The sequence below is a fragment of the Dreissena polymorpha genome, chromosome 3 (assembly GCF_020536995.1).
Source record: "Dreissena polymorpha isolate Duluth1 chromosome 3, UMN_Dpol_1.0, whole genome shotgun sequence".
Lineage (NCBI taxonomy): Eukaryota > Metazoa > Mollusca > Bivalvia > Myida > Dreissenidae > Dreissena > Dreissena polymorpha.
The window spans coordinates 12,950,861-12,978,749 of NC_068357.1; the positions used below are offsets into that span (position 1 = coordinate 12,950,861).

Sequence of the window (27,889 nt, forward strand, 5' to 3'; positions counted from 1 at the left end):
TTCATTGATCAAGATATCAGAACGTCTCTTGAAGGTGCTTCCAAATATACTTTAATCTCCCTGAAAAGAACAAAATACAAATGAAATAAACTGTTAAACTTAAAAAAGCATGCGTGATATATCAGATAGCTCAATAGGATTTCGATACAAATGCATGATTTTCCAGAAAAAAAATGTTATAGATCCAAATGTCTATTTATTTTAAAATGCTGTATGATCTCTTTATGCTTAATTAATAACTATCGTTACAGTCAAAAATGCCTACACATTCCTGCTAAAAAACACACAACTAACACTTTTTGTAGTTTTGTTGCACTAATATTCACATGACATCTGGCACAAACAATCCTTACGATTTTGTGTATTAAACAAGTACATTAGTTCACAGGTGGAAGTAACGTACCCTGGATAGTATTTTATTTATTTATTTTTTAGGAGCCCAATATATTCAAATAAATATATAAAATCATGTTTAATGAGAAAAAAATTGACAAAGAGCCATGAAAAAAAAATCCCCACCCTCTGATATTGGAATCATAACAAGGTCATTAACTAGAATTTATCATAGACCTGTCTTCGCTGGCCGCAAAAATGTCAAAAGTAGCTTTAATCAAAAGCATCCATTGATCCTCCTATGGGCAATTGGACAACCTTTCAAAAAAAGTTAACTTCAAAAATATCTGTCCAGCCGTTAACTCACAGTCGGTCAAAAACCGAGCAATATTTCGAGTCCGTTTGTCAACCCGAATAAATCTTCTACAGACTTTCAAACAATATTTTTGAGTTTTTGCCCCTTAATCGATAGCTCGCGTCCTATTCCTTTGAAACAACGAAGCGTGTCAAATAATGCATGCATATGCAACCACTTACCCCTAAAAACTAATTCCAAAATGTTATGTTTTCTTTGCAACAACTGTTTTAACTCTAAATTTGATTTACTTGAAAACGACAGTAGCCATCGCTCTTGAACCCGGCTTAGCAGTGAATTACACTGACAGAGCCAGGCACATAAATATCCAATCAACAACAACAACGATGTTTTAATAAATGTGAATAAATGGAAATAACTTATCATTCTGATTGTATTGGAATAAGTTTTTAGGGGTAAGTGGTTCATATGCATGCATTATTTTACACGCTTCGTTGTTTCAAAGGAATAGGACGGGAGTTATCGATTAAGGGGCAAAAACTAAAAAATATTGTTTGAAAGTCTGTAGAAGATTTATTCGTGTTGACAAACGGACTCGAAATATTGCTCGGTTTTCGACCAACTGTGAGTTAACGGCTGGACAGATATTTTTGAAGTTAACTTTTTTTGAAAGGTTGTCCAATTGCCCATAGTAGGATCAAGGGATGCTTTGGATTAAAGCTATTTTTGACATTTTTGCGGCCCGCGAAGACAGGTCTATAATAAAGTCTAGTTAATGACCTTGTTATGATTTCAATATCAGAGGGTGGGGATTTTTTTTTCATGGCTCTTTGTCAATTTTTTTCTTATTAAACATGATTTTATATATTTATTTGAATATATTGGGCTCCTAAAAATATATATATGAAAAATACTATCCTGGGTACGTTACTTCCACCTGTGCATTAGTTGGCAGTTACAATTCACTGAAAATTCAACATTTTGTTGCAATCAATTTTATAGAAACAAACAAGAAAAAGTTTGCCCAACGGAACTATTTTCCTGTCCGTGCGTGGGTGGCTTTGTGTAAGGAGATCCCCGACCGTGTTTTGACCTCTCTGCCACACTGTTCGCAAACAAATGGCATTCTTAAAGTAAACAAAATATGAATATAAGTTATCGACAATCATGATTATTTTGAGTAACATGAACGTAGGATTATCATATTAAAGGCGCGCAAAACACTACCAACAATGTTTATTGACCAACTTTTGTTATTCAGACAGACTTTAAATATTATTGACGTTAATGTCAATCTTTCGATTCTCTAGTTTAGTTTGTATACCACACATAGCATTTAAAAAAATTGCCCCACACATAGCATCATTACATTTTCATACACACACTCCGAATCAGATGTATTTGCGCAAACATGCAATGTATTTAGCTTCTCTATAAGGAATTACAATGTCCGCCCGATTTTTTAAACCCCCGACAACATTGTAATCAACGTTTTTGTTGATCGAATAAAAAATATACCACACATAGCATTTCACTTCGTGTGTTTTCAAGCACGCGGTTGCACTTTTTGGAAAAATTACTTAATTAATTTAGCGCAAACTTACCAAAGTTGTGTCTTTTGAGAATGACCGGGCACTCGTCTTTGTTTTTTTTGAAAATGGTTTTGAAATAATAAAGAAATTATCAAAAACGTTACCTGAAGCGACGTTTTGTTTACATCCGATTGTCCCACACATAGCCAAAAAAGTCACGTGGTTCAGGCACCTTGGACAAGAGGCACATGTGTACCTCTTTTCCATGTATGTCCCCATCTGCCCCCCTACAGTGTAGGACCAGAACATGGCGTTCTTTAAGGAAACTGAGGACTCTTTTAAGTAAGATTGCTTGCCCCAGCCACTCTGCATAAGGCACTGAGTGGTCGAGCTCGACTTCCCCGAAACAAACTTCCTCTGGCCTTTCCAGTAACATACAGAATTTCTGAATGTCGGCGTCCGTATACTTCGAGGCTCCCTTAGGGTGCAAACCAATCGTTGAAAAACAACGGACGCCATATAGGGTCTCAAGTAGGGAGTTATCAGGATAAGTGGAAGGGTCACAGAAATTAGTGACAACGGCTCTCAAATTAATCTCAATATCCACCAAGGGGGACATACAGGTCATACTATTCCAGATGTTAATATCCAGGTTGAAGTTAACCCTCCGTGACCACCTGTCTAGGTGACAATGGCTGTCTACAGCCTCCGGCCACCTAGAATCCCTTTCCTCAAGAGAAAGTGCATAAGTTGACCTAAAAAATTCTTGCTCATTAACTGGAAGAAGGGCCCACAATTTGATCAGAATGCTCCAGTGTAGCAAATCGAGGAACGCCACTGCCTCTTCCCCAGAGGCCCTTGCGAGAGCTCCAGCGGCCTCAATCTGGGACGGGTTTCCGGGTGCTCCATGAAGAGTGTACCCCATGGCCGAACAAAACCTCATTAAATCCACCAAGGTAGTTCCTTCCCGAATAACCCGGGCCCCCATAGCCAAACGGAAACTTAACCTCCTACGGGTGAGATTATCATGTACTGGTACCCGAAGGTCCATTACTTCTGGAAGGTGTGACCCTAAATATGGCGTAGCGAGAAATCCCCTCTGCACCCACGTATTGGACACGATTCATACTTGGTCATCTTGGTGGACCTTATACCCTCATCCCCAGACCCATCCCTTAGAGCATGACGTTTTCTAGCACTTAAATGTTTCCCAGATCTCCCATCCCTCCCTAGATTTTCATGACTAGACCTATGTCTTAGCTGTCGTTTTTCCCGGGAGTTGTGGGCGACGTTATAACCGTACGCACCGCCAGGGCGGTTTACCGAGGAGTTGCTATTACTACGCTGATCCCTCTGGGTGTTACCCGCGGTGGGAAACCGGCGACTGGACGACTCCTGGTGGTTACCATAGCCAAAAAACTCCTGTTGGTGGTCACCGGTGTGATACTGGTAACCGGACAATTCACCGCGATTTACTCCCATAACTGGGCAATCCCTGCTGGGCCTCGGTGCAATGCCAGCAATATTCCCATAGCCGGACGATACAAACCTGGAAGATCCTTGATGGACTATACCAGTGGAAAAGTTGGGCAATCCATGTTGGACTATGCCAACAGCATTCCCATGGCTAGACGATACAAACCTGGAAGATCCCTGATGGACTATGCCAGTGGTAAAATTGGGCAATCCATGTTGGATATGCCAACAGGATTCCCATGGCTAGACGACTCTACGAATCTGGAAGGTCCCTGTGGGTCTATGCCGACAGGTCTCTTGGGCAACCCTGTAAGGACTGTGCCGACAGGGTTCCCGTAGCTAGACGATTCTTCTGACGTGCTCCGAAAACTGGACAACTCCTGCGGGACTATGCCGGCCGGTCCCTTGGGCAACTCTGTAAGGACTATGACAACAGAGTTCCCGTAGCTAGACGATTCTTCTGACGTGTTCCGAAAACTGGACAACTCCTGCGGGACTATGCCGGCAGGTCTCTTGGGCAACTCTGTAAGGACTATGCCGACAGAGTTCCCGAAGCTAGACGATTCTTCTGACGTGCTCCGAAAACTGGACAACTCCTGCGGGACTATGCCGGCAGGTCTCTTGGGCAACTCTGTAAGGACTATGACGACAGAGTTCCCGTAGCTAGACGACTCTTCTAGGGCTGCGTTGCCCACACTGGACACCTCCTGCGGGACTGTGCCGGCAGGTCTCCCGGGCAACTCTGTAAGGACTATGCCGACAGAGTCCCCGTAGCTAGACGACTCTTCTAGGGCTGCGATCGGGACGATCTCGCTAGTGTCCATCTCGACAACCTCCTGTTCCGACCTGTCTTCGTCGTCCATCTGTGCCGCCCAACGTGGGTTAGATCGAGGGCCCAACCCATCCACATCATTTAGAAGCAGAATCTCATTCATCTCAAAGCTAGTGTCCATGCTGAAAGGGAATGAGCATATGACGGTCCAATGGAAAGTGAATACTCCGCAACACCGATGACGAAGTCAAGCATAACAAAAAAAAACAAAAAAAACAAAAAACAATTCTAGTCTTTTTGTGGCCATAGCGACTCGAATTATTGACGTAGGAATAAAATGAGACGACGCGCGCATGTTTTAAGTTCTTATAAAAAAGGAAAATAAAATAACCTAGAAATAATAGACAATCCAAATGCTGAAGTTGTTTACTGTTGTCGTCCACTGATCAGCCGCGCATAACACAGGCTAATCAGTGCACACAGGCTAATCCTATTTGCCATGCATTAAACCCCGTTTTCCCGGAAAGCCGCAATTCAAATGCTGAAGGCACTGAAGTTGTTTACTGTTGTTGTCCACTGATCAGCCGCGCATAACACAGGCTAATCAGTGCACACAGGCTAATCCTATTTGCCATGCATTAAACCCCGTTTTCCCGGAAAGCCGCAATCTAAATGCTGAAGGCACTGAAGTTGTTTACTGTTGTCGTCCACTGATCAGCCGCGCATAACACAGGCTAATCAGTGCACACAGGCTTATCCTATTTGCCATGCATTAAACCCCGTTTTCCCGGAAAACAGCCAATATATACAGATTTCAATGATAAACACTAGACTGGCCAATATCGTCTTACAAGCTGGTATATACACTCACTGCAAGTAGAGCAGACACATTTGTCGTCTTTATTTATTAAACAATTATTATTAAATAAAAATAAACAAATAAAAACCGTTTATGATTGAAAAATTAGCACCTCGGACAGCTGTATTTTTGAATGTCCAAAGCCTCTGTTGCAGTCACATTCACGCATGATCCATGGTACCACTCGTCACATTGATCACATTGGATCATGAACCGTCCTTGCCAGGGTTTCTGGCACAGGCAATACAATTGCCCATCGGGGGCTACCTCGCCAGAATCCGCCTCCGGCGAATCCCTTTTCTTTAGCAGCCACGCGGGTAGCAATCGGTCGCGACATGGTTTCAAACGATCGTGGTTCGTCACAAATACCGCGTTTCGGAGCTTTACCTGGAAGATGAGACTAGATAGTTTTTTGACCACTAGTCCTGGGCCCTTCCAGGGGGGGACACAGCTTCTTACATTTACCTTTTAAGGTGGCGGTATCCAACATATACACGGCATCGCCCACCTCGTAGTTGCGCTCGAGCAATCGGAGATCATAATTTCGCTTCATGCGTTTTGTAGCGGCCTTGAGTTTGCCCCTAGCACACTTAGGGCCGATTGTAGGTCTTGTGCCAACTGATGCGCATAATTGTCCTCTTCGAAATGCTCTCCCTTTTGGGGAAACATCAGACTTGCAGGGGTGTTGACCTCTCTGCCCAACATCAGCCTGTTGGCCGTGAAACCCGTACTACGGTTGACGGATGCGCGCAATGCACCCGCTATCTGCTGCAGGTTCTGGTCCCACTGGTTCTGGTGTTTACATATATAACACCGGACAGCGTCGATCAGCGTTCAATTGTAACGCTCTACCTGACCGTTGGCGGACGGACGGTACGGTGTGGTACGGGCCTTATGAATTTTAAGAACCCTGCACAACTCTGTAAACAACTTGGACTCAAAACTACGCCCCTGATCAGAAAAGACCTGAAGGGGGAAAACGAATCTCGAGAAGAAATAGTCAACCGCGGTATGAGCAGTCTCCTCCGCCGTCTGCGTTGGTAACGGGACACACTCGACCCACTTGGTGAACTGGTCCACCATCATGAGTATATACTCATTGCCTCGGCGCGTCTTTGGCAATGGACCCAAAAAATCTAAATGGACCCTCTCCATTGGGGCTCCAGCCTGGTGCTCAGTCATAGGACCTTTCCCTTTCCGCTCCGACTTCTTGTTCCGGTTGCAGGTCTTTCAGGTAGCCACATACCCAGCAACATCCTTGCTCAAACCATACCAGGCAAATTTATCCTTCACCTTCTCCTACGTTCTCTTGACACCCTGGTGACCCGCTGAAGGTATGTCTTGATGCAACCGGATGGCCTCCTTTCTCAGCGACCTTGGCATTACCAACAGCTTTCCCTCTGATGCGAGGGTATTTTGATACAACACTTCGTCTATCACTGCTAATTGCCCCTTGTTTAACCAATAAAACTTGGCTCCAGGGCTTGCCGCAAACAGTTCTGCTTCCCCGGGTTCCACCCCCTTGTTGAACCACTGCAGAATGAAACCAAGATCTGGATCCTGCAGTTGTGCCTTTATTAAATCGACACACGTAAAACCCCAACTGCTGGGTTCAAACTCCTTTGACCCAGCCGGCGCCTTCACTTCCGGTTCTGGACCACATGCACATATCCGGAAAACACCATCAACCGTTAACACATCAACCCTACACGAATTTAGAAACAAGTTTTCTAAAGTCGGACAATACCCCTGTGACTCAGGATCCTGCTTGCCGCTGTTGTCTCCCTTGGCTGCTGCTGCTTCGTCACTGACGCATTCAGTCTCACCATTGCCCCCTCCAGTGCTTACGTCGGTGCACACCCCAATGTCACGGACGACTTCGCGCACTGTTGGCGGTGCCAACGGAACTGCATAACCGACGCCGCCAGTCTCACCGTTGCCCTTTACAGTGTTCATGTCGGTGCACACCCCAATGTGACGGACATCTTCGCGAACTGTAGGTAGCGCAAACGGAACCGCATTATCGAAGCCGCCAGTCTCACCGTTGCCCCTTACAGTGCTCATGTCGGTGCACACCTCAATGTGACGGACATCTTCGCGAACTGTAGGTAGCGCTAACGGAACCGCATTTTCGACGCCTTCGGTTAACACGTCTTCATCATCGCCGACGCCGCCAGTCTCACCGTTGCCCCTTGCAGTGCTCATGTCGGTGCACACCCCAATGTGACGGACAACTTCGCGAACTGTAGGTAGCACCAACGGAACCGCATCATCGACGTCTTCAGTGAACGCGCTGCACTGATCTGCCCGCTGGCAGTGCTTGCATACCCCACATGGCAAATCTCCGGACCGGATCTCGCATAATCCCGCATCGAACCACTCCCCTTCCGGTAAACGAGAGAGAGCATCCGCATTCGCATGCTTCCGGCCTGCCCTGTGTTGCAGCTGCATGTTAAACTGAGACAGTTCTTCCATCCATCTCGCCAGCTGCCCCTGAGGCTCCTTAAAACGCAACAGCCATGTTAAACTTGAGTGGTCAGTCCTGATAACGAAAGGTCTGCCTAACAAGAAATGTCGGAATTGACGCGTGAACCGTACTACTGCCAGAAGCTCTTTTCTGGTGGTAGAATACCGCCTCTGCTCTTTGGTAAGGGCGTAGCTACCGTAGGCTATCACCCGTTCTTCACCGTGCTGAAACTGTATCAACTCTGCGCCTATTGCGACGTCCGACGCGTCTGTATCTAGGATAAAGTCATCAATCTGGTTTGGAAGGCCCAGCACCGGGGGAGACGTTAACGCCGCCTTTAATGCGTCAAACGCTTCCTGCTGTTCACCTTCCCATCTGAAGTTGTTCTTGCCCGTGACTCGATACAATGGTGCCGCTATGTCCGAGGAGTTCTTAATGAACCGCTTGACATCTTTGGAGCTCCTGGGCACAGGCCAGTCTACAACTACTTTGATATCGGTATCAGTCATGGCGATCTCGTTGCTGCTCACCAGGCGGCCCAAGAACTCCACCTGCTGCTGGAAAAGGACGCACTTCTTGGCCTTTAGCTTCAACCCGTGCCGCCGGAACCTTTCCAGGGCTTCCCTTATATTGGCCAGATGGTTGGCAAAGGAGCTACCTAGGACGACGACATCATCGAGAAAAGCCAGCATGGTCTCCCAATTGAGACCTCGAAGTATCAGGTTCATAACCCGGGAATACGTTGCGGGTGCATTGCATAACCCAAAACCCATCTTGACATGTTCGAAAAGACCGTTCTTGGTGACAAACGCCGTCTTCTTCCGGTCCTGCTCCGCGATGTTCACTTGCCAGTAAGCTGAGTTCGCATCCAGCTTGGAGAACCAGACACTGCCAGCTAGAGTATCGAGACAGTCATCAATCAGGGGTAACGGAAACACGTCCTTGACCGTGACATCGTTCAACTTTTTATGCACCACCTGACAGTCCCGTCCCGCTTCCGGATCAAAACCGGGGCTGAGGACCACTCCGACGTGGATTCCTGGATCACACCGGCCCTCAACATATTCTCGAGATGAGACTCTTCTTCTCCCGCAAAACAAGCAGTTGTCCGTCGCATTCGCTCTTTGACCGGAAATGCGTGTGCGTGATAGCGGTGAATGAACCCAAATCAAACTCATCCTGTGCAAACACATCATGATACTCATTTAGCAGAGCAGCTAATTGTCTCCTCTCAGAGTCTTGCAGGTGTTCTCCTGACCGCTCGTACAGGTCTCGAACGTGCGCCGGAACCGCCTCCGACGGCGCTGCGTCACCAAGGGAACAAGATTGCACCCGGACCCCCCAAGTCTGGGGCTAAAGACTCCCCAGGGAGGTACTAAGCAACAGGAAACGCCCTTGCAATGAGTGCATTCTTCTTCAGCAACCTAAAGCGATCCGTAGGGTTGACCAGGCACAGTACGGGATCAGAACCCGCCGAACGCACCACCCTAGGGATCAACAACTTAGAGTTACTAAACGACTCCACAATGTAGTCCACATCGTACCTACGCATGGTACATTTCAGCTGTACCACTGAGTTTGGTGGAATAACTCGCCTCTTGCCAACCCTCACTTCAGCGACCCGTGTTTGCCCGTCTGTTGACCCAATGTCAAGATTAATAGTCTGTCCGCCAAAAATAAGAGTAGCGTCCGCCATATTAAGGATAGATCTACCTCTGTTCACCAAGATATCAAATCCCAATAGCATATTTGTATCAATCGGGGCTTCATACAACTGTTCTTTATACCAATAATTGCCAATCTTCAACTTAACCGGACCTACGACAGACCCCTGCATGGACAACTTCCGGCCGGCCGTCAACAGCTTGACATCGCGTAGCTTGGGAGGGGGGCGCTTTATTGCCTGGTATACCCGATCGGAGATAATGCTCACCTCTGCTGCTAAATCTACCACCGCATTGACCACCACATCACCAACCTGCACCTTCATGCAGAACTGCGACGCTGACCCCAGCTGGTTAACATGAACTTCTTCCGGTTTCTTATGCGGCTCCGCCTCCACGTAAGCCTTTACGGGTGTCTCCCTTTTTGTGGCCACTGACGTCAAGGTCGGGCATGGGCCGCTGCGCCCGACCCCGGCTAGTTTTTTAAAGGGCGCGCGGTGGGTTGCGCGGGTTCAGGACATTCCCTCTGGAAGTGCCCTAACCCCCCCCACTTGAAACAGTCCATATCCTGCTTACTTCCACGCCTTACCGGATCTAGGGGAGGCGCGTTACCAGGGCGACCGCCCTGGTTCGCTGAAGGCCGGTTTGAAAACATTCCTTTATTGGCATAACCCCCGCGAGGTGCGCCCGCTGGGTTGCCATTACGATTGTTATAACTCTGGTTATAAGGGTTATTTGCATTGGGGCCAGGACCCCGCCCGTAGGTGTTCTGGTTCCGGTATCCGCCACCTGCACCCTCAGGATACCTTCCCTGTCGCTGGTTACCATACGCCTGTGTCTGGACGTTCCCGGCAGAGTTCCCTCCGGATTTGGACAAATGCCCCACGGTGCCCTCTAGCCTCTCCACCACCTGGACCAGTCTGTCGACAGCTGACCCGCTTAGCGCCCCCTGAGAAGACTCGATATTCACGGCGTGAACCCGCCGGAGTCCTCTGATTTACCCTTTGGACCACCCAAAGGAACAGAGGCGCACGCAGCCAGGACATAACTGTGCATTTTGATGCGGTTCATAGCATCCCCCCATCGATGTCGGCACTTGCAGGCTCACGTTCTTACTGGCCTCCTTGTCGCTCAAACCCTGACAAAACCGTGCCACTGCCTGCTGAGTGGCATAAGTTGAGGGCAGATTTTTAAAGGCCTTGGTCGCCAGGGTAAGCACCCGGTCCGACCAATCATCGAGGGACTCGCCCATTTCCTGATGGGCTACTTTGAAACGGCCCTGAGCCGTAGCAGGGAGCTCCTTAGCGCCAAAGCGCTCCTGCAGCCGCTGCATTAGGTCAGTATAGGGCACTGTACCACCCCCTTCAGCCCGTACAGCATAGAAATCTACAGCCTTCCCTGTCAGGCACCAAACAAGACAGTCTGCGCTCTCCGCTTCCGTCCAGTTGTTCATCTTCACGTATCGCTCGAATTTGGTGCGAAATACGGATCAGTTGCTTCGCCCGTCTTACTGCAAGCTTTTGGGCAGCCTAGTCAAGACGTCCCGATCCCTCTGGGTTGGGGGGTTACTTGGGACTGGATGGCCTATCGGGACGGGGATAGTGTTGGGTAGGGCCACGGTTGGGTCGTTTGGTGCAATTGTATTACCTAATATGGGTAAATTGCTGACTGCTATAAGATTACCTACCACTGGTAGGGTGCTTTGCATGGGAACACTTCTCAAAACGGTTGGGTTATTAGGCATTGAGAAGCCACTTACAACAGGTTGGTTGCTAGGCAGTGAGACGCCACTTGCAACAGGTTGGTTGCTATACAATAGGACGCCACTTACAACAGTTTGGTTGCTAGGCAGTGAGACGCCACTTGCAACAGGTTGGTTGTTATACAATGGGACGCCACTTACAACAGGTTGGTTGCTAGGCAGTGAGACGCCACTTGCAACAGGTTGGTTGTTATACAATGGGACGCCACTTACGACAGGTTGGTTGCTAGGCAGTGAGACGCCACTTGCAACAGGTTGGCTGTTAGGCATGGTGAAATGGGTTGGACAAGGACGCGCTACAGGAGCAGGGAGGCTTCTTGGGGCCCGCTAGTGTCCCAAATATTCTGCGGACATCTCTCTAAGTATTGTTGGCATGTCGTGATCTGCCGTGCGCCAGGGATTATGCACTGGAAGGGCCATGGAAGAGGCCGCTGAAACAACCGAACGACAAGGGCTACTTCGCCTAGGTCGCTCGATTGCTCTATCCGCCCTCATCCGGGGAAAAGCTAATGGCTGGGGCGGGATGGGGAGGCGCGATGTCAGGTTATCGAAAGGGGTCGGGATATCTCCTGCAACAACTGGGCCCCGTTTTGTCAACAGACGCCAGGAGCCAGGGGTTCTTGCCTCTGTATCTGGAGCTGCTCCAATGTGGCAGTGATGTCAGCCTCAGGTTCGGAAATTTTAGAGGCTAGCTCCGCCTTAACCCGCTCCTGAGCCTCGGGGCCCCGGTCTATGTATGGGGTGCTCCCAGAACCTAGACTCATAGATCCTGGACCTACTTAAGGGCTCCCAATCAATGTAGTCGTCATCGGTTCCGCTAGCCTTGGACGCCGCTGCAAGCATTGGATTTTCTGTAAAATCCAGCTGATCTAACTCCCTAACACTTAGGGGCCGCCTAATCAGGACCTCTTAGGTGTCCAGGTCCAAGTAACCTGATTCCTGTCGAAGTTGGACAATGACTCGTGCCAATTTGGGTCCTATTCCGGAGATCAACGTTAGCATTTGTGGGGGGGGTCGAAATTTACACGCACAAGCTGTGGACCCGGAGAAATATTTTGACTGCTCATTTTTAATGCGGCACAGTACACAAGAAAATGAAGAAACACAGCACACACAATATAAAAAATACGTCTAGCAATTTATTTCCAGATTCAATGCGAATATTTATTGCAATTAAACAATTATTTCACCATCAAATAAAACAATTATTTCACCATATCCATTACACCAATCCAAAACAAAACACTACCCAACCCGCGCTGCTCTAGCTACACCACAGACGGACTTGCTCATAAACCCCGATTTCTCGTACTCTGTTTACATTTTGAACAGCGACGCAAACATTGTAAACATTCAGGTCAGCTAGTACACTTAAACTACTCCGCACCAATAATCACGCGACCTCGAATGCAGACAAGCGTGGTTTTCCAGCAGTAAGACCACGTGGTCACCTTGCAATACGTCTAAAAATAGACGGCTCTTCCTTAGCAGACGACTAGCACAGACTACTTATATTGCAATTGTACGTAGGCAACAAACAAGACAAATGTACGACTAAATACGATTCACGGTTCACTTACTTTTAGGATACCGACTTTCGCATGAAGAACTGCCTAACCGTCGAACACAATTTTCACTTATCCCCACTTCTAGACACCATTGAAGTGATTCAAACGGTTAGCTCTTGTAGGTTCTTGCAAGTATGGCCAATAATCATATATCAATGGGTAAATAGCAATAAATTGGGGACAAATACAATGCAATACACTTATACTACCTCGTGCACAAATGCATCTTCTAGTTTTACGTCTGGTCAGTACGCTGTCTGCATCGAAAGAGAGCGTGGTCCAGGAGTGGCATTCAAAGCAGGCATCAGCTTCCATCCGATTGGTCGCGAGCCCCATCCCTGGCAGCATGGTCCCGTCATCCTAACGTCTCACAAGCCGAGTACCTCTATGCAGGGGGGCGTGGCACCGGATGTCAATGGCACTACACATGTATCCATTAACAAGAAAACCCATTTTATGACAGTATAATTTGTTTAATGATTATATCAAATGGAATTTTGCAGATATTATTTACTCCAATAGCATACGTAATGAAAAAGAAATTAGTTATTTCCAGACGAGCGGGCAGAGATGTTAACGGGAATGACCGGATATGTAGCTGTCATTTTGTAGATGGCAAGAAAGAAAATAGCCCAACCGTTTTTGATTACCAGAAGAAAGATCTACATTTCCAAGAAATGAACACACCTAAAAGGTAAATTACTAAAATTATATACGGAACAAAATATTGTTAAAGTACTAAAATTATATACGGAGCAAAATATTGTTCAAGTAAACTTTCAGTATTTATTATGTCCCCCACCACTATAGTTGGGGACATATTGTTTTTGCCCTGTCTGTTGGTTGGTTGGTTGGTCTGTTGGTCTGTTGGTTGGTTTGCGCCAACTTTAACATTTTGCAATAACGTTTGCTATATTGAAGATAGCAACTTGATATTTGGCATGCATGTGTATCTCATGGAGTTGCACATTTTGAATGGTGAAAGGTCAAGGTCATCCTTCAAGGTCAAAGGTCAAATATATAGCTTCAAAGCTGCGCAAAAGGGGACATAGTGTTTCTTACAAACACATATCTTGTTTTAAATATCATAGTAAAAAGTGTAGAATATTTATTATAACATGTTATATTTTTTATTTATTTTTTAACATAAGCAAATTAAATTTTCATTTAACAGTTTAAATTTAAGTAAAGAATATGTAGTAGAAAGTACTAAGTCTATGTTCATAAAAAACAGTATTAAATCATGGTTCACATTGACCATTCAATGTTGCTGATCCCAGATGTCCTTATTTTATGTTTATAGCTGGTATTCTGTTATGAAAGAAGTGGATAATAACAATAATTTCTCTTCTAATAAGGTTTCTTCAGTTTCAGTTTTTGCTATAGTAATTATTTTCTTACAACAGATGCAAAAGGCCGAAGTTGAAGGAAAGGGAAGATGTGAAAGAAAGCATACCAGAAGATGTTACTACAATTTCCCAGGACCATAATTATTACACGCATGACTTACAGGGCTTATGATGACATTGATGCTGAACTACCAACAAAATCTAGTATGCTACAGAATTTTTCAATTATGCTTACTTTAATACTCACACAAACACTCTATTATGTGAAGTTGGAAAAAGACATCAACTTGGAAATAAATTGTGTTTTTTCAACTGTGCATAATATACAGTTTTACATGTTGTATTTATTTAGTTTGACAAATTATGATTAAAATAGACACTTGCAATTATAATAGCTTCATTTAAATTGATTTTACTACAAAACTGGATTTTTTTATGAATTTTTATTATAATCCTCATAAAATAAGACTGTGTCCATGCCGCGCATGAACACAGTTTTAAAATACAGTTAAAATGATAAAAATACAATCACTGTTAATGAAAAAGTCATGGAAAATTGCTTTTTAATCTTGAAGTATTGATAAAATAAATTCAGATCTTAAATGATCAGTTTTGTTTGAGAAAATCACTATAATGATATCCATTCCCAGTTTGATGTCTTATTCCAAATTCACATAATACAGTGTTCGTGACAAGTGATATTTTTTAACAAATTTTCTAATCTGAGTCCTGGGACTCAATAACTGGCAAATCTATGAGCCCCAGAAATAAAAGAATGAGTCCAATTATTAAACGATATTATTTTTTTAGAAATTTCAATGCATTTTTTGGACTCACATAATTCGAAACTTTGCATCCCTAGAGGTTTTTGTGAGTACAGGATGCAGGACTTGCGTGTAAAAAATCACTGATTGACATTCAATATACAGCAACATTTTAATAATAAAAGTTTTCATTATTTTTCATTTGCAGTTCAAGAGTTAGAAAGGGAGATAGCCCGTCTAAAGGGTGAACTTGGCTGCATGAAAGTGCGCCCAAAATGTCGGTTCAGGACATTATTGGTGACAATGATAAGGTATTTGTTTTTATACTTGTAAAATGTACTCAATGAAAAAATACATAACAAAATATATCATTCATTCATTCTGGTTATAATACAAGTTTCTTTTTTGTAATTGTTGTTCCATTTGCAATTCGGTACAATCCATCATTTCGATACTGTGCACAAGTATATGCATGACTTTTATTATGCCCACGGTAGGGTGGCATATAGCAGTTGAACTGTTCGTCAGTCAGTATGTCAGTCTGTCCGTCCGTCCGAAAAAAAAACTTAAACGTTGGCCATAACTTTTGCAATATTGAAGATAGCAACTTGATATTTGACATTCATGTGTATCTTATGAAGCTGCACATTTTGAGTGGTGGAAGTTCAAGGTCAAGGTCATCCTTCAAGGTCAAAGGTAAAAAATAAATAAAATATTTCAAAGCGGCACAGTAGGGGGCATTGTGTTTCTGACGAACACATCTCTTGTATACTTATAAGTGGCTAATTGCTTTTCTTTTTAAGTTGGAACATATAGAATAATTATATCATTGAATCCGTATGATTTTTGTTGCACAAAATATGGAATAAAGTCAGTGGAGTACAAATGTAATGTTGATTGTATTAAAAAGCTTAATTTGTATATAATTTCTAATCCTTTTTATTTCCTACCGCAGTTAAAACATTGCTCACTCACAACTCAATATGTTCATGTCACACTGTTTTATTTCAGATGCTGCTCTACACATCTTTTCCTGTCGATGTCTTCCAAGTCCTGGTGGGTGTTCTGAAGAGGTTAGCTCCTTTCAACTACTACGCTGGCTGGACTGTAGCCTGCTTCAGCCTAGAGGATCAACTATTAATCACCCTTATGAAATTACGTCTGAATTGTAAGTACTTAGATTTGGCAGTTAGATTCGATACAAGCAGAGGAACTGTTTCGAACATTATAAATACATATATTTTTGTGCTTCATGAAATATTGTTTGAATGAATTTTACTTAAAGTAGGAGTTCCAAGCCAACTCAAATGCAAGGGATCCATGCCGAAGTCATTTGAAGACTTTAGTTCTGCAAGAATTGCAATGGATGCTACAGAAATTGTGCAGGATGTTCCTTGTAACATGAGCCATCAAACACTTTCTTATAGTAATTATAAAAGTAGACACACTGTAAAAGCTGTTACATGTGTTGCTCCAAATGGTGCATTAGTTTTTTGTTCAGATCTTTATCCAGGCTCTACATCAGATGCAGCTATTGTTGATCACTCGAAAATATTAGAGCAGCTTAAACCAGGAGACTTGATTTTGGCTGATAAGGGCTTCAAATTGTTGATAAACTTCCTGCTGGAGTTTCTTTAAACATTCTTTCTTTTCTTTCTAGTTAAGGTCATTTCACAAAATAGGAAGCTTCACTTTGCTTTAAAATTGGAAGGAGCCGAATTCATGTAGAAAGGGCAAATGAAAGGATAAAAAATTATGATATTTAAGATCATATTCCTGCACAATACAGACATTTATCGACAAAAATTTTTCAATTGTGTTGTTGTCTTGTTAATCTTCAGGCTCCTCTGTTAAAGGAAATAGCAGATAAATATGAAATTGATTCAAACTAGAGCTTTGTCACAGTTAAAGTGACCCAATGACCGAGTTTTTGACCCGGCACGGCCCATGTTCGAACTTGACCTTCACATCATCTAGAAAAAACTTCTGACCAAGTATGGTGAAGATCGGATAAAAACTACTTGAATAAAGAGCGGACATCATGATGAATGTTAAATAACGCACTAAGTGACCCTATGACCTAGTTTTTGGCTCAGCATGGCCCATATTCAAACTTGGCGTAGAGATCATAAAACTTCTGACCAACTTTGGTAAAGATATTGGATGAAAACTACTTGAATTAGAGAGCAGACAACATGCTGAATGTTTAAAACGCACTAAATGGCCCAATGACCTAGTTTTTTATCCGGCATAACCCATATTCGAAATTGATCTAGACATCATCTAGATACAACTTCTGACCAAGTTTGGTGAAGATCGGATTTAAACTACTTGAATTACTTTGTGTTCCTGTAAAATTCCTTCAAACATTTTTTCGTGTATATGATACTGTATTCCTAAATCTTTTTGTAAAAAGAATGGATTTAGTTGTGACTTGTATGTACCATAAAGAGTTGATCCTCTATGCTGAGGCAAGTTTCAGTCTAACTAGCATAGTAGTTGAAAGGAGCGAACCTCTTCAGACCATGATAAAGCTGCTGTTGAAAGGCATGCATTACTTACGACATGAACAAATGAAAACTTATAAAAACAAGCGATGTGTTTGTGAAACACTATGTCCCCATTTATTTGACCCTGAAGTATGACCTTGACCTTTCACCACTCAAAATGTGCAGCTCCATGAGATACACATGCATGCCAAATATGAAGTTGATATCTTCAATATTGCAAAAGTTATGGCAAATGTTAAAGTTTGCAGAAACAAACCAACCAACCAACAGACAGGGCAAAAACAATATGTCCCCCAATATAGTGGTGGGGGACATAAAAACAACATTCTTCTGAAAATGTAGAATTAAAGAATATCTGTACTGTCACAAAATGGTGCATTTATCTTTATATAAACAATATATAAATAATCAACTAATTGGTAGTACATGTATTAACATCTTTCTTCAAAGGGGCCTTTTCACAGATTTTGGCACGTGTTGAAGTTTTCCATTCAATGCTTTTACATTGATAAATGTTAATCTTTGAATCTAACAAGCTCCAGTTACAAAAAGATGAATAAAAACAAAAGGTGTAGTCCTCAACTGGGGTCGAAGCACTGACCCCTGGAGTAATAACATCTCAGATTTAATGTAACCTTTATTCGTATAGTGATGGTCAAAAAGCTCGAAAAATAAAAATCAATCATTTTTGACAGATTGACCGACCACAAATGATCCTTTGCTATTCTGATCACTTGCTCTTTATTTGTCCACACAACAAGATCGCATGTATTAGTTCTCCGTTATGTGTAGCTGTCCTTGAATCTGATGCCAGTAGTTGTGGGCTTGCTTGAGGGAAAGCTGTCCATCAGAAGATTGATCTGAAATGAGCATGCATCCATGTGTTATAAGGCAATTGTCACCTAGTAGCAGGAATTTCTATTGAAGCACAATCATGCTTTTTTATGCTTTTGATTTTGAAATTGATGGTCTTTCGACTCCTGAAAATAACTGCATAGCATCATATTGACACAAATGTAACAAAGAAACTAACTTCACAATATATTTCTTATACAATTATTGTTTGCATAGTATTTCATTTCAGTATATGCAAAACAACATTTACAGACTATATAAAAATTATTCAAGGAACAGATAACTTCATTTTTTGACCCCTGATTATTTTATTTGACCCCCGAAAAAGTCAAGCATGGGGTAATTTGACTCCTGGTTTACACAAATCTATTGAAATCCCTGTAGTAGTGTTATATACATAAAGAGATTGTAAGAGCAAGACCATCTTTTACATCACACTGCTTTTAATTATAGTAATGGATGTAATTGCACGTTGTATGCAAAATGGGTAATTGATGCATATTTTTTAATTGTATATACTATATCAATATGCATTACAACATTGAAAATGTAGAAATAATAGTTTTACCTAAGTAGAAATCCTTGATAGATGAACACGCCTCCTGGATAGTCATGTCTCTGGCGGTGTAGGGGCACTTTACGTCTATGATGTCTGCACTACATGTTGCTTGTCCATGTTGTTGATGAACTAAACCCCTAAACACGCCTTCGACAAAACCATCTGGTGATGCACCCAAGACACCAGACTTGTGCAGCCAAATTCCTGTAATAAAATGATAGAACATCAGATATGACCTTAAAAATTAATTTTATTACAAAGCATAACTGCATTAACAGGAGAATAAGCACATTATGAAACTCTATTACAACTAAAGATCAGTTCAAACTTATAAAAAAAAACACATTTTTCACTTGCCTGTCGGGCGTACAGCGACTCCTCCAACCTTACAGTATTCAGCTATGCACACCTGCTCATGTGTTACTCCCCACTGCACAGGTGCCCTTTTTTCCAGGTTATACGCGCTCAGAAGTCTTTTTTTCAAAGACACTGTCAGTCTTGAAAAACATATAAAACACTTATGTATCTTGTATGTTTATTTACAAATAAACAACAGTATAAGTAACGCTCGATTGGTCATTGTCGGCTCGGGTACTACTTACATGTGCCCCGGGTACTCTTAAGTATACTTATATGTACCCCGGGTACGGTAAATATACTTAAACATACCCGTGCTATATTAGACTGTACTCGAGTTGTTTTCCCGCCCCAAATCTGATGTCGTAATAAATACTACCGATACCGTTAAACGATATCGTGTATCTTAAACAAACTTCTCTTTAAAAAAACACTACATCACCATGCTTTTTGAGTATGAGTTTCGATGATATAGAGGCAATTTAACAGAAAAAAGACACTTATGTTAACAAAATTAATTTAACAAAAATAGTCGACAACGACCGATTTAGCGTTCAAATTCCCGGGTACTTTTGAGTATATTTACCGTACCCGGGGTACATGTAAGTATACTTAAGAGTACCCGGGGTACATGTAAGTAGTACCCGAGCCGACAATGACCAATCGAGCATAAGTAACTGCAATGCATTAAAACATGGCAGAAAAGTAAAGCAAGTCTATTTTTTAATGTTGAGAAACATATATAAGAAGTTCATATTGACCACCCAGTTTAAATTTATATTAACTCACATAACATGAAGACATGTGCGTCATATATATTAAAATTATAGCAATATGTACTAGCACTTACGTTTTTTTGTCAAACGCTTGACAAGATATGTCCGAAGTTAGAGGCGGTAAATCTCAACTTGCGAACAGCTGCCCATAAGGCATTTTTCCTCTGTCCAATAGTTGCTGCAGCTGTTTGGTTGCGGGGGTCCACAGCTCCCAGATAATCAGGATGGATCATCAAGTCATTCAGGAGAGGCACTGGTACATCCGGTGTCTGTGGCTCCTCTGCCATAATCCAATGCAGAGCTTCAAACATAAAAAGAACAGGTCAAATATTAGCAAAAGACCATTTAAATAATGCTCATGATTTTAAAAAAAAAAACAAGACCATGTGGTATTGATAATTTTTGACATACCAAGGATTTTTTGGAATTATTATTTATAAGTCATACTATCACAACTACATAATTGCCAATGAGATAGCTTTATAAGTAATATCTCACTATTTGTACAGCATAATTTTTTACATGAAAATTATTGCTTAACATATACATATATATTCAAACGCACATACCTGAAATACTCATACTAACAGGAACCGCTCAACAGTAACCAAAAATGCTAACAGGAAAAAATCATGATAACAGGAACAAAACATTCTAACAGGGACCACTTATGCGAACCTGTAAAGCGACCCAACTGTCCAAGTTGTTTATAAATAAAAGTTATGTCATCATCTGAGACAGATCTGTTTAGAGCCTTGAGTAACGAGTAAAAAAGGTACATTGCATTAAAAAATAATTATGAAAACAATTATTCTCATGAGTTAATGAATAAATCTAGGATGGTTCGAATAAGAATTATATAGAGTACACAATTTTATTATTTCAAAATAACAGCTTTGAGATGACATTTTTTTAATCATTTTAAAGTTCTTTTGCTCTTTACCTGTATCCAGGCTGATTTGGTGGATACATTTCCGCCATCGTCACAGTTTTCTTGGATGGTGCGGATTTCGGACGCTTCATCCAGGAACACTTAATTTCAGTTTTGCTCGCTGTCTTGTATCTGTATCATGAATTAATTTAATAACAACTTTTAAAAGCTTTAATACATACAAGACATACTTAATACTATAGTAACACATAAGCATTTGCTTCTACATTCCCTGTGTGGATATTTGTGTTTATTATGAAAAACTTACAAATGTAATTGTTAGCTGAAAAAAGTATCATGAATAGTAAACAGATAATTATTTTCTCTGAGTATATTTACAGCATGTTTCAAACATAAACAATACAAATATATGTAATTTAGTGCATTATCCAAACAGTAAAAGCAGCAGCCACATGATGACATTTGAATTCCCTCATTGGACACTGACATGTCGATGATTGTATCACGCCGTTGTCCTCTGGTTCAAGGTGAATCTAATGAAACATATATAACAAAATCTGAATGAGAAAATAAATAGTGTTTAAACCATTACGAGTACGATTATCATTTTACTTTGTCATAGTAATTCGGATGTATATAACTAACCGTAACATTATATGATGTATTTTTCATCGAAGCCTGGACGCTGGCACGGATTATACGCAGTTCGTCCATAAAGAATTTCAATACCCTGTCGCTTTCAACCGTTGCTTCACTCTTTCGACTTAATTTAACATGCGATTCAACGTAGTTAGACCAGTATATTATTGATATAGCCATTCTGATTTTTTTTTGTACCCGGAAGTTGGAGATCTCGTAAAATATCGGTGGTCACATGACGACACTTACATACCCTATTGGGAGAATAAAGCGCGACCCAGTTAACATTTTTAATGATGTCTTTAAATATTTTTGTATAGGTATCATGATTGTTTTAAACAGATAAGTATTTTTTCAGCAAAGTAAAACCGCGCGTTTGTAATATGAAGTCCCCACACTGATCCGACATTTTTCTAACCGTTCAAACGCGCGGTTGCACTTTACTGAAAAAAATACTTATTTGTTTAAAAAGATCATGATACGTATAGAAAACTCTTACTAATAAGCGGGCTCTCCACTTTATCCCATTCCTTAAAATTTCTTAACTGGATCGCGCTTTAATTTTCCAACATAGATCCGAAAAAGTCACGTGGTATAGGCACCGTGAACAAGCTAATACAAGAGAAAAGATGAGTGTGGACTTACCGCACGAAGCTGTCAGAACAATGGCTAAGAAAGCGAAGAGCAGCGTTACCCTCATGGTGGACATTATTTACCTCCTTGTTGCAAGTGTCGTCTTTTGTTTCAGACTACATAAAGGTAAATGATCAATAAGCAGAATATATTGCATATTTGCATTTTATACATGTTGAATCGTCTAAATGTATTGCAATTATTGGCGTTAAAAATAACTAAAGAACATCAATTCTAGAAGGGCATTATAATGGTCAATATTTCAAAGTATATGCAATTTAATGCTTTAAACATGTTTAATAAATAAGACAAATAAGATTGACATATCACACTGATGCAAAATAAGAAATTTATTTGAGTACTAGTATGTGTGTCTCATTTTACAAGAGAATGTATTCAACGAGGTTTGGTGATCAATGTATCAACTCTATAACGGTTTACTCAATTAGTTTTCAATATTACCGCACATGCTATAGGATTTACGCAAACCTTAGCAGACGATTTTACCCAACGGGTACAATAAAAACAGAGAGTGAAAATACAGCCGTAAGACGAAAGAACACTTAGTCAAAAATTATATGTTGTTAGTGACCATTAACATCTCCCCAACAATCGTGTACATAGGTCGTGTTAACTTTCATATGATTTTATCTCAGGTTAATATGGCTATTAAATTACATTAAATTTGCAAATCTCTTCACAAAATTGTTTTTTATAATTAAAAGTTATAATAAATTCAAGTAAATATGATCGACTTCAGCAACAAAGGATTGAAAATTAAAACTTAAAAACCGAAAAAGTTTAGGATTGGCACAAAATATTAATGTTGGTCGAGTTAGTGGAAAGAAACAACTTTGTATTTTACGCCTTAATTAAAGTTTGATATATTTATTTCCATGTTATTGAATATATGTTTCAAAAGTTGAACGCGGAAAATCTTGATGAAAAGCAAGGATGAGATACTCTGCGAAAGAGACACTTTCTGACTTGGGCATCAACCCAACCAATAATTTTTACGGTATATGTCAGTATGTTAAATGCTCAATGATACATAATGCAATTTTGCACTGGCATTATTTGCACTTAAATGACTTGAAGGTTATAAAGGTTTTCTTGTGCAGGCAATGGTTTTAAATCGATGTCCCGAAGGTAAATAACCTAATGAATTCCGAATGTATTTATTAATTAAATTTCGAAATACGCGCTCAAGCATTTTCAAGTTAAATACTAGTTTATTGATATATGATATAAATGAACACAGTACTAATACATTGCACGAATAAACATAAAGTGTTAACTCACCATATAAGACACAAGTCCTCTGACGTGGATGAAAAAACAACAAGCCAATGTAGTCTTTTTATTCCTTAATTAAGGATGTTTAGAATTGGTTTATTTTTTGCAGATATACTATATAAAGATTCCTATTATGCCCCCGGATCGAATGATCGGGGTATATTGCTTTTGGCCTGTCTGTCTGTCTGTCTGTCATTGTATGTGTGTGTCTGTCCAAAAATTTAACCTTGGTCATAGCTTTTGCAATATTGAAGATAGCAACTTGATATTTGGCACTCATGTGTATCTCATGGAGCTGCACATTTTGAGTGATGTAAGGTCAAGGCCATCCTTCAAGGTCAAAAGACAAATATATGGCTTCAAAGCGCAGTAGGGGGCATTGTGTTTCACAAACACGGCTCTTGTTTGGTAAATATAACAATTAATAATAGCATTATCATCACGAAAATGATCTATCTAATATGAGTTAAATAAGTAGTTAGACCCTTGAAGTACGATGATTAATCTGTATCTTTACCTGACCTTAGTTTTGATGTTTTTGCTACTTGAATTAAATACATACTTGAACATACTAGCTGTTAAAAACGAAACACTTACGATTTCAAAACAATACGAAGACTATACTAAACCATACCAGGCTTCGCACACGGATCTAAATATGTTTTCATCCTGAAGATTTAAATTATTGTGATACATATTTCGGAAATAGGACTTAAGATGTTTACTTGCAATAAAGAATGATCACACGTACGTGACCATTATCTTTATCATTCAATTCAAATTTATTTGACCAAACATGTCGTTAAGTATTAAAAAGTATTAAATAGCATTCTATAAAGAATGAAAAACTATCTTGGCACCAGCTTGTGCATATTACTAAAAATGTGGATTTGGTTTTAAGAAAACCTTGCCTATTCGCTTTATTAAAACATGATTTAACCATTTTAAAGTAGATTTGTTGTTAACTTTACAACTTATTTTTATTTAAAATGAGTAATATTTTTACAAATCAATATGTGTTACATTAATTAGAATTAAAACCAGCCAGTCTTATCTAATCCTGTAACCGACTGAAGATATTAAAAAAATTAGTGCAAGGAGATCATTTAATCATTACTACAAGTGGGTTGAACATTCTGGAAGGACCATTTGATAGTATATCATAGCAACAGGGGTTTAATGTAAACACAAAGTGCGTTGTTAGCTACACCATCAGGAGAGCAAACCCTTATTATACGCTGCAGTCTTTAATTTAGGAAATATGGCGGTCAGTTATTTATGGAAAGGAATCGATTGCGCAAAGAACAACGAGACACAAGACAAATGTACTAGAAAAGACATACATGCACATAACAGACCGCACAATCAAGAAGAAATATAGGGTTTTCGCCTTGGAACGGTCTTATCGAGCTCCAAAACCTCAAACTCAGCTCAAAACATTTCTCTTAAATTGCATATTTACATAATAAAGAATTCGGAAAACATTTAACGACGAAAACACGGAAAATCAATCAATCAGGGGTCACCGCCTTGGAAAGGTCAATGGAAAAACACAGTGTGGGCTTAAACTGGTTTAAATTAAAGGAGCTCTAAAACTCACACCTTGGTCCAAAGTATTCAGCAAACATATAAGGGTCCATAAAATCTAACAGCATTTCATCATAATTCAAAGTAAATTACAATAAAAGAGCAGATATTTCAATTTAATTACTTAATGACTCTATACAGGCCATAGCACCAGAACCGTTACTTTTTTAGGCACGATGAAATGAAATGAAAATGAGTACCATCTACATTTCGTCTCCATTAAAAAGATTTAAAGACATACCAATATCTAGTATTTACATTCAGATCATCGAAGAGCATTGCAGAAAGAAGCCGCTATAAGGCCAAATTACAAAGCTTGGTTCTGTATGCCTTTCTTTTGCCACACAAAATAGCACAATTAAATAGTTTCAAATTAGTTAAATTGTCTTAATGCCATTGCAATATGTCATCGTAAACACATTCTCATCCTCTCCAACTTTTGCATCTCCAGATCAATACGGGACTGAACAATAAACAATGCAGCTGCTTCGCCCGTGGACCTATAACCAGGTCAAGGATACATGTAAAATCCTCCATCCTCGTTTCGAGACAAGTGGAAAGTTTTGCAAGTCATTGCTGTCAGACAAACATACCTTGCTGGCTGATTAGAGAAACACATCTCTCAAGTGTGATGTCTAGGTCAAATATCAAACACAATTCGGTGAAGGATGGAAAACATCCTGGCAATATTTATATACATTCGATCACTTACGAGATAATCAGTGTTTTAATCAGTTCAATGTAGGTTTGCAAGCTAAGATCGCGGATCTCTCGATCACCGATCATTCACTTTTTATGAGTTCCCCTTGAAAAGCATACCACTTATACGAGATAAACAGTGTTTTCAATCAGTCCGGTACACGTTTAAAAGATAACATCGCGGATCTCTTGATCACCACTTAGGACGCAAGTGTTTCATTAATTTGTCGAATAGAAAAACACGGATATATAAAGTTGTTTACTATTTAACGTGAACAAGATATGATCTTTTGTTTATGATTTGATTTGTATGATCTGTACCGACAGCTCTATCGGTGAAATATTTTATTTATTTGCATTATCCTTAATCAATTTCATATTACATTTGTATATTAAGTTTTGTTATTGTTGACTAATGTATGCATGATGGTTAAGCCGGTGCTTTTACTTTAAGTAAGTCATTTTAGGTGCAGTTTTGTATACTAAGTTGACGCCTAATAACGTCATTCACACATAGCATATGCTTGGCTTTATGTAACTTGTGTAGGGAATACAACAACTACAAACTTGTGGTCGTTATATGTTACTAATTTGAGAATGAATTATTCAAAATTAATGTAGTTACAGTGGTGAAAACAATTTATAATTAGTAGTATATTACAATAAAGAGAAGACGGTCTTCATCGATGGGTAACATTAAGAAATACTTTAACTTTCAGGAGAAAATTCAAAACTGTGCAACAGAAAGTGACATCTGGTAAATGGGTTTACCATAGAAATATAGAATGCGGAAGAACCAGTTCGGATTAATTATACGAAGACAATAATTACAACCACATTTTGAAGGTGTTCGGGTTAGGTTATAGATTATTTCTCAAAAACTAACTTTAAAATGACGGTTTAATTGAGAAATACAATCACATTTAAGATGCACACTTATATTTTTTCAGGGCCACACTGATACTAATTTAGAGTCGAATATAACGATATTATGACTTTTCAATGAATTAACAAACTGGCAAAAGAGACACGTTTTGATGTGTTCATTGCACGTTGGTATAGGTGCTGGTAATTAAATATTTTTAAATGACAATAAGCATGTATAATTAACTTAATTAATGTATAATTAATTATTATATAATAAATTGTCATTCAAATAAATCCCGTTTGATAAGAATACGTGTGCACGTGTGTTTGTGAAGATCGAAATTTATCAGGCCCTACCGCACCTAAGGCTGTATTATATAAGGACCACGAGCGTGTCACATAATCCTACCCAATTTGTTTAATAGGCTTACGAAATATGAGACACATTTTGGATTATAGCTGCAATTTGCAGCTACATTTTTGTATTAAGTTGTTTCTGACAGATTTTTTCCCATTTTGTTGTGGTCTTGCCTGCACTCTGGTAATTGAAAAAGTAATCATTTCAATAAAGACTTTTTTCTTTGGCATATGCAGTATTTTCAGCTGTAAAACACCGTGTCTTTTTCGTGTACCTTGTCTTGCTCTTGTACCTTGTCATGGTATGCTGTTTTGGTCATCGAATGCTAGGTGTTTGTTATGGTATGCTGTGTGTTTGGCATTGTATGCTGTGTGTTCGTCATGGTATGCTGCGTGTTTGTCATGATATGCTGTGTGTTTATCATGGTATGTTGTGTGTTTGTTGTACTAACCTGCGGGTATATCTAACATGATGTCCTTTTCATTCGCTATGATATAAGTTGGCGTTATTTTCACTCGGAACACTCGGTTATTGTCAAAGATTTAATGGTTACGTCATACGTATGTCCGTCGGTCCGTATTTCCGTCCAATCGTGCGTCTGTCTGTTTGTCTGTGTGTATGTCTGTTTTTCTGTCTATCTGTTTGTCCGTCCGTTCGACCATCCGTCTGTCTGTCTATGTGTCTGCGTGTCTTTGCCTGCCTGCCTGCCTTCCTGTCTGCCTTCCATGCCTGCCTGCCAGCCAGCCAGCCTGCATGCCTGCCTGTCTGTCTGTCTGCCTGTCTGTCTGTCTGTCTGTTTGTCTGTCCTTCCGCCCGTCCCTCTATCCCTCCATCAGTCCATGGGTCCTTATTTCCGTATGTCAGTGCGTATGTCCGTCCTTATGTCCGTATATCCGACAAACGGACAGACGGTAAGAAAGACAGACGGATATACGGACGCAGGGACGAACGGACGGACATTCAGACGGAAAGACAGATGCACAAACAGTCAGAAATAAG

At 40.7% G+C, this 27,889-nt stretch overlaps 1 pseudogene; it reads right to left on the minus strand.

Moving 5' to 3' along the window:
- Positions 1–17,950: 17,950 nt before the first annotated feature.
- LOC127871389 (uncharacterized) lies at positions 17,951–21,630 on the minus strand (annotated as a pseudogene).
- Positions 21,631–27,889: the final 6,259 nt, after the last annotated feature.